General features: G+C 47.9%; 1 pseudogene; it reads right to left on the bottom strand.

Moving 5' to 3' along the window:
* Nucleotides 1–1,720: 1,720 nt before the first annotated feature.
* Nucleotides 1,721–1,896, bottom strand: LOC121440357 (annotated as a pseudogene).
* Between the last annotated feature and the right edge of the window lie 15,767 nt (nt 1,897–17,663).

Raw genomic sequence — 17,663 nt, 5'->3', positions numbered from 1 at the left:
GCTCACTCAGACGTTCAGTAGAGCACAACTCTGTAGTTTCGTGCTCAGATGCGCTAGACTGTTAACACGGTTCCCGAGGCAGAGCCAGATCTTCACGTGTTGGCTTAGAGCTTGCAGTGGGGCTCTGGCTTTTCCCAAAGACATCCAGACTCATTTCTGGCATTATTCAACACTGGCTGGAAGATCCCTGCCCTTCCCTTTGGTCAAAAATATTTTATCTGTGAGTGTGTGCATAGGCACTTACAGTTTCAGTATTTTCGGTGGGTGTTTCCACGAGCATTTTCTAGTGTTCTCTTTAGAGTTTAATTTTACTCACGTAGTTCTGCGTGTGCGTGCGTGTGTGTTTGTCTGATTCTTGTGTCATTCTCTTACTCTTGTCCTGTGCTGTATCTTTTGAAGGAATCCCGAGAATCTGTGTTCAGTACATTTGACATTTATCTTCCTTGTTGAGTCTTTGCGAGCATATTCCCAGTGTGTGTCAGTACCAGGAAGGTCAGACTTTAGGCTCAGTTCCCCTAGGGCTTGAGTTACAGGGGGTTGTGAGCTACCCAAAGTCGGCGGTGGCTAGCTGAATCCCAGTCTTCTGGAACCACAGCTGGAGCTCTCAACCATGGAGTCATCTCTCCAGCCCTGTTCAGCACACTTGAAATTGCTTGACCTTTTACCCGGAGTTTGTGAGCTAAGCCTATTCTTTGTGTAGATTACAGAAATGAATCTATGATGGAGAACAAAAGCCTTCTGGGAGGGGAGAGAGGAAGGAGGATCACATTCTCCTGTCCTTCCCGTCCTGTGGCTCTGCCTACCACTCTTTGTCCCAAATTTTCATGGTGAATTCTAGTCTTCCTTTGAAGGCCAACCTGATGGATTTTTTTCTTTTTTACAAAAATGTTACGTGTGTGTGTGTGCACGCACACGCACACGTACACAGATAGGACAGAGGATAGACCTTGGGAGTGAGTCCTGAAGTTGTCGGACCTGGAGATTGGACCCAACTCATCAGGCCTGGTGGAACGTGCCTGTTCAGCCATCTTACTAGCCCATTGACTTTACTACCACATACATCCCTCCATCCCTCCATCCCTCTTCCCTCCCTCCATCCCTCCTCTCCCTCCCTAGTATTCCCTTCCTCCTCTTGTGTTTCACCCTCACCCCTGCCGTGTGTGTGACTGTGTAGGGCAAAGGCTGACACTGCGTATCATCTGTAACCCCTCTTTTCCCAGACAGGATGTGATATTTATTACTGAACATGATTTAGTAGGGTAGAGGGTAGCACCACAGTAGAAGCCCCGAGGAGTGCGGGGCCCGCCAATGCCCGTGGGACCAGGATTGGTGATGCAGCTGACCCCTCGGCCATCAGGAACGAGTCACTTCTCAGCGACTGTGTCCTTCAGATCAATCTACATTCAGTTTAGTGAAGCCTCACCTCTTTGAGAGAGACAGACAAAGTAGAACTCAGTGAGGACGACCAGGGCAAGAAAGTGGGAGGAAGGGGCTTAATAACACCACTTGCCTCTGGCAGCACGGAGAGCTTGAACTTGGCTTTACGTAGGGCCTCCATCCGATGTTCCTTATTCTGAGGCATGATTCAGGTGGACGTGATGGCCTGGACAGTGAGACCCCTGGCCGTGGTGACCTGAGGCTTCCCTAGGGCACAGCGAATACCTGTCTGGGGCCTAGATTGGAGGCGACATTGAGGTCAGAGCTCGAAGAGCCTTCAGAAGATTGTCTCCAAGGTCCCTTGGGGGAGCCCATACAGGCAACAGGGTGAGGTCACTCCGAACGAGTGTGCTGTTGGCAAGCATTGCACACCAGGCCCCAGTGAGAAGCTGCTGGCAACCATTGCACAGCGCGCCCCGCTGAGAAAGGGGACCTCCCGTGCAGCTTAGTTGGCTGCAGATTTACCTTATCTTTTAAGACACAGTCTCTCAGTGAACATGAAACTCACTGATTTTGTCAGGCGGAGTGGCCAGAGAGCTTTGCGGATGGATCCAGCAATCTGTCCTCCACGCCAGACATGCCGGCTCCAGGGTTTAAGAGTATTGCTGTGCCTGGATTTTCCGTGGGCGCTGGTGATCTGAACTCAGGTTCTCAGGTTTGCATGGGAAAACCTAACCCACTGAGCCATGATCCTTGCCCATCATTAATTTTATGGTCAGTAACGTTAGTGTTAGAAATGAATGACATCTGTGGTGCCATTTCATCCCACGTACACATGTGCATGGATGGTGTGCAGCCTCGCCATACTGCTACCTTCTCCCTGCTCTCAGATGCTACATCTCACAAATTTTTCTCTCTTCTCAAGTGCTGGTGTTACAGACACTCACCGTTAGCCTGAGATGTGGTATGTGTGTGTAACTGTGCGTGTGTGTATGTGTCCATGTATGTATGTGCAAATGTGTTCGTTCAGGTTCCCGTGGAGGGTGTCTGACCCCCCAGTGGGGGAGTTATCAGTCAGTCTTGGGACACCTGACAGGGTTCCTGGGATTTGAACTCCGGTCTTCTGGAAGAGCAACAAGTGCTCTTAAACACCGAGCTGTCTCTACAGCACCCTGTGCCGAGGTTTTCAATGGTTCTGGGGATCTGAACTCAGGTCTTCATGCTAATTCAGCAAGCATTTTACCTGCTGAGCCATCTCCCCAGTTCCATGTACATATTCGTTTCGTAGGCTTTGAACTCAGAAATTTTATCCGTTCCTTGTCCACACTGATGATGCATACAGAACACATTCTGTGACAGTTCTCATTATTTCAATGTGTGGCATCTACACTTTGCAAATGTGGGTCTGTCTCCTGTGTCACATCTCAGCTCCAATCACAGTGTCCCAGTCTGTGGGGAGCAGGAAGATCCTTGTGCCCACAGATCTCCTGGGAAACCAGGAACGTTAAGCATGCAGTAATGTCTTCTCAACGGAAAAGATGTGAGACCTGTTCTTCCATCCAGAAGGCTGGGGATTGGAGGTGATTAATAGCCTGGTGATCTTCACTATCTGTTGGACCAGGCCATATCAGGCTCCTACAACCAGGACCAGAGATACCAAATAGCCCAGATGTGTTCAGATCTCCAGAACCTTTGAAAACCTCAGCACAAGGTGATGTAGAGACGGCTCGGTGTTTAAGAGCACTTGTTGCTCTTCCAGAAGACCCGAGTTCAAATCCCAGGAACCCTGTCAGGTGACTGATAACTCCCCCTCTGTGGGGTCTGACACCCTCCTTGGGAACCTGAACGAACATATTTGCACATACATACATATACACATACATACACATGCACAGATACGTACACATACCACATCTAAGGCCAACGGTGAGTGTCTATAACACCAGCACTGAAGAAGAGAGACAGGGTAGAATCCTGGCACTCAATGGCCTAACGCTCTAGACCAATCAATGAGCCCCACGGTCACAGCGTTACCCTGTGTCAAAATAAGTTAGGTGGGTGCCTGGAGTATGTATGGCTTCTACATGCAAAATCATATCTGCCAGCATATGCACATGCAGTTGTGAACACACGCACGCATGCGTGCACATGCATTCACGCACATAAGTTCTACACACATGTGTTGTGGGATTCCCCTCTGTATGCTATGAATAGGTTTTACTACCGTTGGTTAATAAAGAAGCTTCTTTGGTCAATGGCAGGGCAGTACAAAGTTAGGTGGGAAATTTAAAATGAATGCAGGGAGAAAGACGGCAGAGTCAGGCAGATGCCATGCACCTGCCAAAAAAGACAGACACCGGAAACTTACCGGTAAGCCACAGCCTCATGGTGATACACAGATGAGTAGAAATGGGTTAATTTAGGATGTAAGACATAGCTAGGAATATGCCTGGGCCGTCGGCAAAACTGTGTTGTAATTAATAAAGTTTTTGTTGTGACTATTTGGGTCTGGTTGGCCAGGAAATGAACGTGAAGTCTCCACTTACACCTATGATCACATAAACATACGTACCACATACCAAAAGATCTGCACACTCTCTCACACACATATCCACACATGTGTGCTACACATATGAACACATATATATGAACCACATATCAAAAGATTTACACTTGCAAACATACACAGAGGTGGACACATGCATTCAAAAACAAGTGTGTCTACACATAGAACACATATATATGAAGCACATACCAAATGATTTACACACATCTGAAAACATGCAGAGATGCATACATGCACTCACACACAGGTGTGCCACACATATGAACATTTACACATGTACTGCATACTAAAAGTTTTATGCATAAACCTGCATACTCCATACACGTGTATTCACACACACATGTGCTACACATAGGAACACATTTACACATGTACTGCATACTAAAGGATTTATGCATAAACCTGCATACTCCATACACGTCTATTCACACACACATGTGCTACACATAGGAACACATCTACACATGTAGTGCATACTAAAAGATTTATGCATAAACCTGCATACTCCATACACGTGTATTCACACACACATGTGCTACACATAGGAACACATTTACACATGTACTGCATACTAAAAGATTTATGCATAAACCTGCATACTCCATACACGTGTATTCACACACACGTGCTACACATAGGAACACATTTACACATGTACCACATACCAAAATATTCTCTCTCTTTCCCTCTCTCCATCCCTCTCTGTCTCTTTCTGTTTCTCTGTCTCTCATACACGCAGGAGTACACACTCGAATAATACAAGATTCAATGATAGGGAAATGTATTTTTCATCTCCTACTGATAGAATATCTCAAGTAGGAGATATTCAGTGCTGGAAGCATTACTGAAGGTCCATACGATCACAGATATTTTGAACAAAGGGGGAAGTTCCCCTAGATGATTCACAGTTTAGGAAGTACCATGATTCTGGCCAGAGGGGAAGTTCTCTCATTGACTGTGGAGAAATGAATTCTGCTTGTAGAAAATGAGAGATGCCGAACACACACTTGTTTTTAATGCTTCTGCATCACAGGACACAATGAGACAAGTGGTCAGGACGAGGAGAGGCCCCATGCAGAAACATGAGTTAGCATGGGACCATTTTTGTTTAAAAGGGCATGAAACGTTGGGAAGGGAGTGCAATTACATGACTCATACCAGCAAGTCTGAAACAATTCCATATTTATTAAACCAAATGTTTCCAAGTAATGATTTCCCATGGAGCATGTATGTATGTATGTATATATATATGTATATATATGTATATATATGTATGTATGTATACACACACACACACACACATATGAAGGACACCACAGGATAAGAGTCTTAAGTGTACAGAAGACCTTGTCTATCACTGATGTTCACATACTACATGCACAATAAATTTGAATCACAAAACATTCTCAGTTACCGCTATCCATACAAAGGAGGAAATACATAAACCACGAGGAAGTGAGCTATAGGCATACTAAGGATCAACTCTTAATGTGACAGGCAGTTGACATCAGGTAGCAGACCACATTGCATTGAAAGACCTTATAAATTTTGTCGGGAAGTGACATTTTCACATACTCGTCACAATACTTACATCTTTTTTTCTTCAGGAGTTCTAATGAATTCTACCAATTTCACTACTTCTGGGGCACAGTCTTTTCAAGTCTACAGGACGCATTCCCTTTGCAGGGTTATCGTCATTCCCATAGGCTCCATGACTGAACAAATGTAACAGCAGTATACAATGGCAAGAGTGTGCCTCCTTTAACTATTTCTCTGAAGATGACAAGGATGGACCACTCTTGTGCCTTCTAATTTGGTCAAGTGATACTGAGGTACAAGACCCCACTGTATCGACCCCAATGCACTGCTAACCATTAATTACGACGCTACCAAGAAAAACTTGCCATTACGACCCGTGGGCTGGAGGATGCTATAGACATCTCTGGACTGCTGTCACACAAATCCTTCGGTTTACTTGGGTTTTAGCAGAAAGGGGTATCTTTAGGAACAGGAGAACACAAGAAGATGTAGTCGCTGAAGCCGCAAACCACAAGCACCTTCTCCCAGAGAATTTCCATGAGAGAGTCGCTCCCCTCGTATCGACTTTCATTTCTTCAGAGTATTATGAGAATAACAGATCCAGGAGAGACAGTTGACCAGCAGCATTCTCTTGCTGGCGCTGTGAAGCACAAGGACATATTAAACGGACATATTAAAATAAACAGTGCTCGTCAAGCCCCAGTTTACCCTGAAAGGCTCAGTACTTACATTCAGCATCAGAAGTTTTGTTTCCAAGGTGGCTATTAGACGTCTCAGCTCTTCAATGGGGGATTCTCCCCGAGAATCCCTCAGTATTACAAGTTTCTAAAGTGAAAGAGACATGGGCAGAAATCAGCCCCGGTCATTTTGTTTACAAATGCGAACAGCAATATTTAAAAGGGAGTAGATGTGGTGAAAAGACATGGTTTCATTATTCCAAAACAAGCATACAGCATGTGCAACATGGAGATCCGTCACCCACCAAAGAGACACAGACGTTACCACTCCACAACCCACTGCTGAAAGTTCAACCTTGTGGCATTAGCGGGGGGGGGGGGGGCGTGGGGGGGGCGGAGGGTTCGGGGGAAGGGTGCTTTGCCTACCTAGCATGGATCCCTCTCCCCGCAAATCAAGAATGAATCCCAATGAAAACAGAGAGCATGAGGCATGAGCTCATTGACTGCCACTCATTTCTTTGGGAGCTGGAGTAGCTTGTCGTGTACCACTGAATACCATGAAATTAAAACTCATGGTTTCCACCCCCACAGTGCCTTCAGTAGTGTGTGAAATAGCACATGCCACATTTAAATGCTTGTGTGAAATACTGTGGGGGGGGAGCTTATAAAATTTCGCAAGACCTCTTCCCTTGGGCACGCCACCCCTGTGACCTGGTGAACAGCCAGCCCAGCCACAGGGGCAAGCGAGTTGCTGGTTCAGTGAGCCATCCTGAATGATATGAAGGAGAGTGACTGAAGATACCCACGGCTGGCTTCTGACCTTCACACACACACACCCAGAGGAACGTACACGTGCGTGTGCCTCAGTGCACACACACACCCAAGGGAAAATGCACTGTGAAGCAAGAACAGACGGTCTGAAAGGCATCAATGCCCTGTACAATACGAACAACTCTGGATGAAATCACCAAGGCAGCAATTCCTGCTTCAAAGGACTCTACCCACCGTATGTGAACTCTAAAAGTAAAAACTCATTTTGTACTTAGGTTTACATGGAACCATGACACCATGAGGAAAATGCTGGAAGATGCTCTGGTACAATGGTCTTGCACTGTTTCAGTAAAACTCTGACTGGCCAGTAGCCAGGCAGGAAGTAGAGGCGGGGCCAAGAAAACAGAAGAATTCCAGGAAGAGGAAAGTGTCAAGTCTTCAGTTGTGACCCAGTCCAAAAGGAAACAAGATGAGAATGCCTCGCTGATAAAAGGTCCCAAGCCATGTGGCTAACACAGACAAGAATTGTGGGTTGAGATGTAAGATATGAGAGTTAATGAGAAGACTGAGCCAATAGGCCAACCAGTTTATAAATAAAATGTAGGCCTCTGTGTGCTTCTTTGGGACTGAATGACTGCGGGACCAGGCGGGACAGAAACCTCTGTTGACAGGAAGATGTTTACAGGTAACGTTCCGAAGGAATAAGCCAAAGCATGGAAGGAACGCCAGAGTATTCAATGTCCCTGTGTGTGGGTTGCTTTCAGAATGTACAACAGACCTCCAAGTACTGTTCACACAGATCTTTAAATTCTTCCATTCTCTTCTTCTGAATACCCAGAGACTGATGAATAAATTTTTGCTGCTCCTTGAAGATATTCTGAGACACAGACAGTAAAAGATGTAAGAACAATACAGGGAAACTCAGAAATATTACAAAAACGCGACTTTGTATCATATTTATGCAAAACATATACAAAGAAATCACTAGCAATTTTTCAAGCACGATGACCACTTCACACAAGTTATCTAATACTAAAATATTACCATAGTGATGAGAATCTCATTCATTTAATGGAACGTTTTCCTACGTAACAGTATCTAAAATATTGCTGTTAGTTTCTGAAGACTTGAAAACCCATCCATTAGAGACTGTCATAGCTGGTGAACCCTCTGTGTTTACAGAAATTACCCTGAGATGGCCCCAGTGTCTCTCACTCCCTACATAGGAACCCACTCCCTTTTGTTCTTGCCAGTAAGAGTAGAGTCCACAGCTGGCCTGCTTAACAGGCAAGGATTCTGTAAGACTTACGTCGGATACTGTCCTGGACCAATATAAGAATGCACATCTAAGAGTCTTTTGAAACCAATTCCATGAGATGGGGACCTTAAGTATCTCTCCTCTCACACCTAGCAATCTGAGACACAGAGGTAAATTATTTTCCCCAGTGAGCGTGACTAGCAAGGGACTGAACCGTGACTGCGTTCCAACTGGTGGGAATGCAGAATGCAGGGGCCATACTCCTGCCCACTCGACTGGACGGGGGGGGGGGGTCGCCTCCATCTCCCTCCACATCCCAGCCTCGGCCTCCCCACTTTGGAAGTCAGAATCTCCAGGAGGGCAGCTCCATCCTACACCAGGAAGGAAGATTCCCTCAAAGATGGCACTGTCCGGTGTCAGGCATTTATTTGTGCCCCAAAACTCATAAAAACCTCACTCAAATCTCCAGGTTAAAGGAGAGTCAGTCATCCCATGGCTATCACGGATTGAAGCCTTGCCTTCTTCACCTCTGGGAGTGGGCTGGTCTGAACTCCAAGCACTGAAGGCTAAGCCTCCACCTGCTCTGCCGCAGCCACAGGGACTGCTCTCACTCTGCCTCCCTCGTCACTGTGTCAGAAGGCTCTGGTGGGCCTCCTGCTCCTGGTGTCTGCACTTCTTGGGTGGATCAGAAAGGGCTCCCTCTTAAGATACAATCCCATACCTTCTCCTGCACTCTCCAGGCAGTGCCTGCTCACCTGCTACCCCCCCCCCATGATGGCTGCTAACCATCACTGACCTTGTCATCTCTCTGTGGGAAAAGGAACAAACCAGGGGGAAACGGTCAGTGGCCAGTCTCTTGTCACCACATCCACCACCCTGCTTGCCTCCCTAAGTTCTTGTCTCGTCCCTTCCCTCCAGACTTGCTGCAGGAAGCCCTGCTACTTCTGATGCTGACACAATGGATTCCTTGAAAGCTAAGCTGCTTGACACTCACAGCGAGTTTTTTTGCACGTTTCTTGACTTCAGCTGCATCCTCGGATAACTTTCTTTTCAAAGTCTTCATCTGAAGAGAATATTCTTGATAAAGTTTCTGCCTGTGAATGATATAGCAAGGAATAGTGCCATACTCCATCCCAATAGGAAGAAAGTACATTTGAAGCACGACTGACTTGCCCTCACTAACGCTATTGGTGGAGGATGTGGAAATGGCCTCTAAACTATGCAGACAGGGAAAAGGAAGCTGACTGGATTATTTCATTTTACATCACAGCATTTGCTCCTCCCTGCTGAGAGAGAAGTACCTTCCCACGCCTTTGTGCCAGAAAGCTCAGGAAGAACTATTGTTTTACTATCATTCCACAAATATTCGTCTGTCTGACAGACACAACTTGTGGTTAGTTCTCTCTTTCTGAAGAACAGGTCCAAGGAGCATGCACATCCGCTCCCATCAGAGAATTCTGCGGTGGCCTACCTGCTTGCTCTTCCTCACGCTGTGCCAGTGTGGATCTCGGTACAGTAGCACAGTGAACACTGCTCCTGATAGCTATAAGGCTTTGGAGGCATGGGATTTTCATTTCTATGGCACCGAACAGAGGCTCGACCGACTGTGGGATGAATGCTTTGAGGATTTCAAGCTCCAGGTGCCCAGCACGTTCACGTGATGCATACTGTTCCACTGACTCAACAGCAATGTGTCAAAACGGTCATCATAGCCGGGCGGTGGTGGCGCACACCTTTAATCCCAGCACTTGGGAGGCAGAGGCAGGTGGATCTCTGAGTTTGAGACCAGCCTGGTCTACAAGAGCTAGTTCCAGGACAGGCTCCAAAAAAAAACCACAGAGAAACTCTGTCTCGAAAAAACCAACCAACCAAACAAACAAAAAAAAAACAACAACAAAAATAAAAAACGGTCATCGTAATTCATGGCTAGGAAACGCAGCTGACTTCGGTGATGATGTGAGGCTATAACATGACTAAAGAAGTCTACCCTATACAGAAATGCCAAGCCGAACACGTTCTCCTACTGAGCTTCTGGCCCGTGGGGGTCACGGCTATTCCTCAACCTCTAGCTATCGTGCTTACTAACCAAATGTCAAAGCATCCGGGATAACAGCACCAAGAAGCAACAATCGTACCTTTGCTCGCCCTGGATTTTTAGAATATCCTTAAATTTCAGCTCCAAGGTTTCAGAAGACTCCATGATGATCGCTGTGAATCTTTCGCTGTTGCCCTGAAGAAAGTTCTTATTGGGTTCTGTATCGAAACACATTCTTGAAACCATTACTGTAAAGTTCCGCCAGCTTTAGTTTTCTACTTAGAAAACCACTTGCTATTAATAGAGGGAAACAATCTGTCAATGGCAAGAATATCTGCCTCCTTTCTTTCAGTCAAGAATTTCAGTGGTTATGACCTTGAGGTGAGATTGGAGAGCTGGACTTCAGTGTCTATATATTACAGACAAAACACAGTGAAGGGAACTTAGCAAAACTGGCAAGAAAGGGTTTCAAATCGCTGTGCAATTTCCTCATGGGGCATCATTAAAAGGTAAAATTCAATCAATGTACATATTTATGCTCCAGTTCAAGGACACATTCTGAGGGACTGTTGGGCCGCTTTGTGCAAAACACAACAGTAGTCCGTTTACAAAGATCTCCAAAGGCTCCGAGATTATTGCACAGTCAGATGAAAATACTGTAACTATTGTAGCCATTGGAGCTTTTAGGCAAATTTGACAGGGTAGACACCCTGAATATTCTAACGGGGGAACCACACTGATCGATAAGTCTGTGGTACTGGGGATGGAACCCAGAGCCTTAAGCATAGAAGGCGAGTGCTCTCCCACTCAGCTACCTCCCTATCCTGATTCCTGAAGTTTCCAGAATCGATTCTCTGTCAGAAACCTCTACAGAGCTCCTAGAACGTTCTCGGATTGCAATGTTTTTTTTAACTGTTTGTGTGACTGACTTCTGACAGAGACATTTAAAGCAGGACTCAGTCTGCGCATACAATGGTCCCAGTGCTGACTTCAGCTCCCCACTGCATGTACCATTCTTTACACACTAAACAGTGGTCAGGTATTTAAGGGAGGCTGGCCACCACCCCTACTCACACACACGCAACACACACGCACATACGCACAAACACACAGGGAGAGAGAGTGAGAGAGAGAGAGAAAGAGAGAGAGAGAGGAGACAGAGAGCTGGACTGAAATACAAACAAGTAAAGTAATATGTGGTATTTTGTTTGGATTGTTTTTCGAGACAGGATTTCTCTGTGTAGCTTTGGTGCCTGTCATGGAACTAGCTCTTGTAGACCAGGCTGGCCTCGAATTCACCGAGATCTGCCTCCCTCTGCCTCCCAAGTGCTGGAATTAAAGGCATGTGCCACCACCGGCTGGCTTCAAATGTGATATTAGAAACAGACATATCACTTGTGCGAATCAAAACCTTGAAGACAGATAATTACATCTAATTTTCAAAGATCCCACTGTTAGTAAATAACAGCATCCACACCACAGGTGCCATGTTCTCAATATTGGCAATTAACGTGAAGTAGAGAGTTGGTAATCTAATAAATACTATTTGACACTGTTTGAGAACAAGGCAGTAAACACACTCTCTTGTCTGCCAAGCGATACCTCCCTCGCCTTGCACTTCTTTGGTTGAAACAATTTTCTCAAATTCCTGATATCTCCTAGAATGTACCTTCAAATTCTTCAAATAAATTCTGTATTTTCTTCCTGCAAAGAAATTACCTTTTTACTTCGATGTACATAAAAGGTCATTCTTGTAGTGAGTGGAAGAAGTGGAGGGTGCCACACAGCCTACATACAATTCACATTTCAAGAACAGGCCACCTTATTCCTGTCAGACAGGCTCTATGACAGGATCCGTACTTTGTTGGAGGCATGAGATTTTCATTCCTTACCACATTGAACATCTGATCTACTGTAGGATGCTGCTTTGAGATCCTTCAGCTCAATGCACCCAAGTACATCCACGTGGTGCATGCGCCTTAGTTGCTGCATTTACTTACTTACTTACTATCTCCGTTTATTCTGTTAGTCTGGCAATCAGCAAGGACCCGGAATATCCCCCAGGTTCTGCCATGCCTCCTCAGCCCTCACTTCTGGGCTTAAAGGCTGGGTGTGGCCACGCATGGCTTTATCTGTGGGTGCTGAGGGCCTGAACTCAGGCTGCTGTGTTTGCACCTTAAGCACTCTTCCACTGAGCCCTCTCTCCAGCCAGACTTTTCTAAATTTATTTCGTGAAAATATGAAAACGTATCACCTGGCCTCTTGCCCTTCTGTTCCAGAGGAAGTACCGTCCTCACCACTGACATCAATGACTTCTCTTCCTGGTGTTTTAAAACGAAAGAGGAAAACTATTTTGAAACAAAGTGTGCTGTTCTCATCATCCCCCACGGAAAGCAGTGTCATTATAGTGTTTCTAGATTCCATAGCCAGCATCTGTTCCTTACACTTTTTCAATAGTCATCCGTGAAATCATGAACACACACACATACATGTCACATATACATCACACACAGAGACACAGACATACAGATACACAGACACACACATACATATCACATATACATCACACACAGAGACACAGACACACAGAGACACAGAGATACACACAACACACACACCACTTTAGGCTTGACTCTCAGACCAGTTGGTCCAGGCACCTGTACAGGCCTTCCAGAGAGTCACTGTGACCCATGTGCTCCCGGAGAGGCATGTTGACTAGGCATGTGGCAGGTTTCCTGTGTGGCAGAAATTTCAGGTGGGGAACCTAAAGGCCCCAAGAAGCTTGAACAAGAGTTATTAGCATCTGAAACCTCCTGCTATTCCAATAAAAGTTCATGCACATAATCCACTCAGTGCTCCACCCACCAAGAGATTTTAGGATGTCCCCCGGGGTGGACACAGCCCTACAGGGCCCTTCTGTTTTTGGTGTTGTTGTTTGATTTTTTTTTTAACCTTGGGTGATGAAATCTGGGGTCTTGGTGTCATGCAATGTGATATGCATGAGCCTTGGATGTGTGCCAGCACTGTCAGGAACTTTCCCACCCACCAAGAGATTTTAGGATGTCCCCTGTGGTGGACACAGCCATATGGCAGCCCATCTTGTTTCTTCAAACCTGGAGTGATTGAATCGGGGTTCCGGGTGTCATCTGACATGAGAATCAGACCTGCCTCGGATGCGTTTCAGAACTCTCAGGGGCTTTCCCACCCACCAAAAGACTTTAGGACGTTACCCAGGTGGACAGAGCCCTACAAGGCCTATCTGGCTTGTTGTTGTTGTTGTTATTGTTTCTGGTTTTGTTTTTTACCTGGGGTGACTGCATCTGGGTTCTTGGTGTCATCCCACGTGGGATTCGGATCCAGCCTTGGACACGTGCCAGCACTCTCACGGGCTTTCTTCTCCCCGCTTGACATGGCTAGAATCTTCTTGGGCTAGACAGGACTCCGGCCACTACAGATACCAGGAGGAATTACAGGATGGCAATGGGAACAGGGACTTGGACTCCACAGGATGTGGCCAGATGCCCTGGCACTTGTACTGCAGCAAGGAGAAGGCAAGAGGATGTCACCACAGTTCAGTTCTGCACCATATCTCTATCTGAACGTGGAGCTCTCAGACCCACTACCTCTCAAGATTGGTCCTCTGCTGTGTTCCCGACCCTTGGGTAGGAAAATCCTGGGCACTGCCGGTGTAGGAGGGTCATCTGTCTATGTGTTACTTTCATTGGTTAATAAAGAAACTGCCTTGGCCTTTTGATAGGCCAGCCCTTAGGTGGGTGGAGTAGACAGAACAGAATGCTGGGAGAAAGAAAGCAGAGTCAGGCAGATGCCATGAAGCTCCGGCCCGAGATGGACGTAGGTTAGAATCTTCCCGGTAAGCCACCACCTCGTAGTGCTACACAGATTATTAGAAATGGGTTAATCAAGAAGTGAGAATGAGCCAATAAGAGGCTGGAACTAATGGGACAGGCTGTGTTTAAATGAATACGATTTGTGTGTTGTTATTTCGGGTGTAAAGCTAGCCATGCGGGAGCCGGGCGGGAGGAAAAGCAGGCCAGCTTGCCTCATCACTACACACTGCCTCCCGCCTGCCAAACAAGGCACCAAATGCCCGTGTCTGGTTGGGAACGCCAACGCATTGACGGCCTACTCAGTCACCTGGGCCACGTCTCCCAGCTCATAAGCTGTCCCACTCAGCCTGCCCAATCCCTGTAGCCCTCTTGACCCCTCCCCAACCTTGCATTCTGGGGCCTTGCTCAGTCCCATTTAGAAGCAAAGCTCCTGAGATCACCCCACAGGTTTCCCTCGGTCCTGCCTCTTTGAGATCCCACTGTCCTGGTGCATGAGCTAAGTAAGGTTCCTCTCGGATCCCTATCACAACTGGGGAGACTCATAACAGAGTTACTCAATGGCAAATCATCCATGCAAGTATTCTCCCACCCTGGGAGCCTCCTTCTCCTCAGCCAGTGGCCGTGCCTATCTAGGCCCCACCTCCCAATGCACATCTCTCTGATGGGCTGCAAAGGCATACACGCCCAGGATTAAGTGTGAAAGAACCCCACCCAAAAGCTAAGCAGCAGTAACGCGATTTTTGCAAGGCTTGAACTTAAAATTCGTAAGTTAAACTAGGACAGGAAAGCTCAACCACAAGACAAGGGTGGAGGGCCAGGCAGGATATCTGATATCTGCGGTTGGCTACCTAGCCCCTGTTATGAGGAACCAACTTGAAAAGGGGGAAACTGAGTAAGGAACCCGCTAGAAAAGGGGAAACTGAGCAAGGGAAACCGTCTACACCCTAGATAGTTAGCCAATTTTTATCTGATTACTTGAGAATCCCCGCAATTGTCCTTGGGTTGAACCTGGCCTTATTTGAATTGTCCAATCAGAACATTGTAACTATGCATCTCGCTTCTGTAGCCATGCTTTCTGCTCCCCAAACCTATAAAAAGCCTACTTCTCCAGCCTAAAGGCGCGCTAGTCTCCCGAGAGACTAAGACGCCCCAGGTACCTGTGTACTGAATAAAAGCCTCTTCTGTTTGCATCCGGAGAGTGGTCTCGCTGTTCCTTGGGAGGGTCTCCCCAGTCTGAAAGACTGCCTACCACGGGGGTCTTTCAAGTGGCCTGAAATGGCACTTGTGAGATCTGGATGCAGAAGTTGCCCAGACGTTGGATGCAGAAGGGGCCCAGTCCTGCCCCACCCCCTGCAGACAGGCATTTCTGTCGAGGCAAGGCCCTTGGGTGCATGTCAGTGGGCCCCAGATGTCCCTTGAGGACTCCAGCTGGACACAAGGAGGAAAACATGGACAGTCACTACTTCCCCTTCTGTACCTCACTGCCACACCCAGCTCTCTTCAAACCTGCCACCCTCAGAACCCCTTCCTCTACTGCCTTCAGCGTCCTATTTCACTACCAGGCAAAAGTGGGTCTTTCAAACTTCACCTCACAGATAAACCTGCGCCCTTCCTCCTCAAGATCCCGCTCTCCTCCCCCAAAGGGCTGTGCATCCCTGCTGACCTGGGCTCGCGATCGAGTCTGCTATTTACCCTGTCCACTCACCTCGGTGACCACACTTGAGAATGCCCCTCTGAGAGGCTCCTTTCCCGCCCCTGTCAGACAGAGGCCCCACCTCTGGCACTCCTGAGGCTGCCTGCAGGCCCTCGCACAGGTGTGACGCTGTCCATCAGTCGCCCATTCCCGACTCGGGCCCTACAGTTGCCTATGTGCTTGATTAAAGTGCCCAGAGTTCCCTTTCAGACCGGTGAGCCTGTCGAACTCTTGCCAGTGGAAGCATCGCAGGAGGACCCAGTTGTCCTGTCAGGACCCACAGACCCCAGGAAGGAAAGGAACACAAAACAGCAGATGTGGAGAGTCCCTACCGCCTCTCTCAGGCCCCTGACTCTGCCCCACCCAGTGTTCTAGGGCTCAGCTGTCTTCATCACCTCTTTTCATTCTTGCCTCTGGCGCCTCTTGCAGCTTGAAGTGGAAGTGAGGCTCCCGAAGTCACCTCACAGGCCACCCTGACCCCTCTCGCTCTGTGGTCCCTCTGTCCTGCGTCAAGAGCTTTCGTCTTCCTGATCCCTCTAAACCACCCCAGGAGCACTGGCACGGTATCCCGAAACCCCCAAAACAAAGAAACAAAAAACCCCGCCACTCACCTACGTGCCTCGGCTCCGCTAGACAGCTTCCCTCCACTCAGAGGTTGGCCACGTTTAGTCTGGCCCCACCTCGCAATATAACACTCTCTGATTGGCTGGCCTGATACCCCTTGTCGCACGCGCAGGGGCGGGCCAACATGATGCGCATGCGCCAAGGGGTTCAGCACGCCTAGCTTGACCAGTCACGCCCTCCCCTTGAGGCATGGGCCACGGCCTCATTTCATTGGGCCTTGGTCACAGCCAGTTAAGCCCATCTTCCTGTGTATGTGTCTGTCTCTGATTGGATGCCACCGGAAGGGGCGTATATGTGCCATGGGGGCCAGTGGGTCCCATGGGCTGCTCTCGGGACATGAAACATAAGCACTTACAGGGAGAGGTCAGGCGAGACTCCAGGGCTGGGCTGATCTATCAGTCAGAGACAGGCGTTTACCCTGGGGCACAGCAGTTGAGCATACCTGAGAGGTCCACTGTGCTTTTCTCTCCAAATGGCGCTCTGGTTGCTGATGGCCCGTGGCTGTATCTCAGAGGTCTCAGGTGTTCATCCTGTCCCCGAATAGTACACAGGGGCCAGCTGTTGGATACCGCACGTCCCTCCTCTAACACCCTGTCCGGCTAAGGCCTCCCAGGCCCTCTATTTCTCGAACCTCGCCTCTGATGCTCCAGAGGTGTCTAGTCCAGTTCGAGGCTAAGGCCAGACACAGGCACATCACATCACAGGCCCTCTTGAGCAAGCCTCCCCGGGATCCCCACCATCCAACCCCAGGGGCTGTGGTTCAAGCATTACTTGCCTAAAACCTCGCCAGAAGATGCCCTTTCACCCAGTTATTCACTAGGTGATCCTAACCCAACCACACCTTCGAGAGCTTCCTTCCCTTCAGAAACCAGCCACAGATAGTTAGTCCCAGCCTTTCCGATGGACATGCACCCCTTTTTGGCTGGAAGGGCGTGCTCACACGCGAGGCAGGTACAGCATGGTCTGATGAGTACGGTGGCCTATCCAGGCTTGCATGCATGCCTGACGGATGGCCATCAGGCACGTCTCACGATGCACACTCTGCTCCCCAAGGGCTGTAGAGGAAGGTAGTTTCTGATTGCCATGGCTGGAGCCTCACCGTGGAGTCCCTTAATGGTCAGTCACCTTCACCACCCTGATCCAACAGAGTAACCTCAGATGCTTATTTCTATTTTTATAGACATGAGGGTCTCATGCAGATAAAGGCCACCTTCCAGAGGATACAGTTAGGTTTGCTGACATAGCACCCATGCGTGGGACCGAACCTTTGTAGTA

Source organism: Microtus oregoni, unplaced genomic scaffold (assembly GCF_018167655.1).
Source record: "Microtus oregoni isolate MIOR12 unplaced genomic scaffold, Mior012 000067F_004, whole genome shotgun sequence".
In the NCBI taxonomy this organism is placed as follows: Eukaryota; Metazoa; Chordata; class Mammalia; order Rodentia; family Cricetidae; genus Microtus; species Microtus oregoni.
This window is presented reverse-complemented; position numbering and strand designations above follow the sequence as displayed.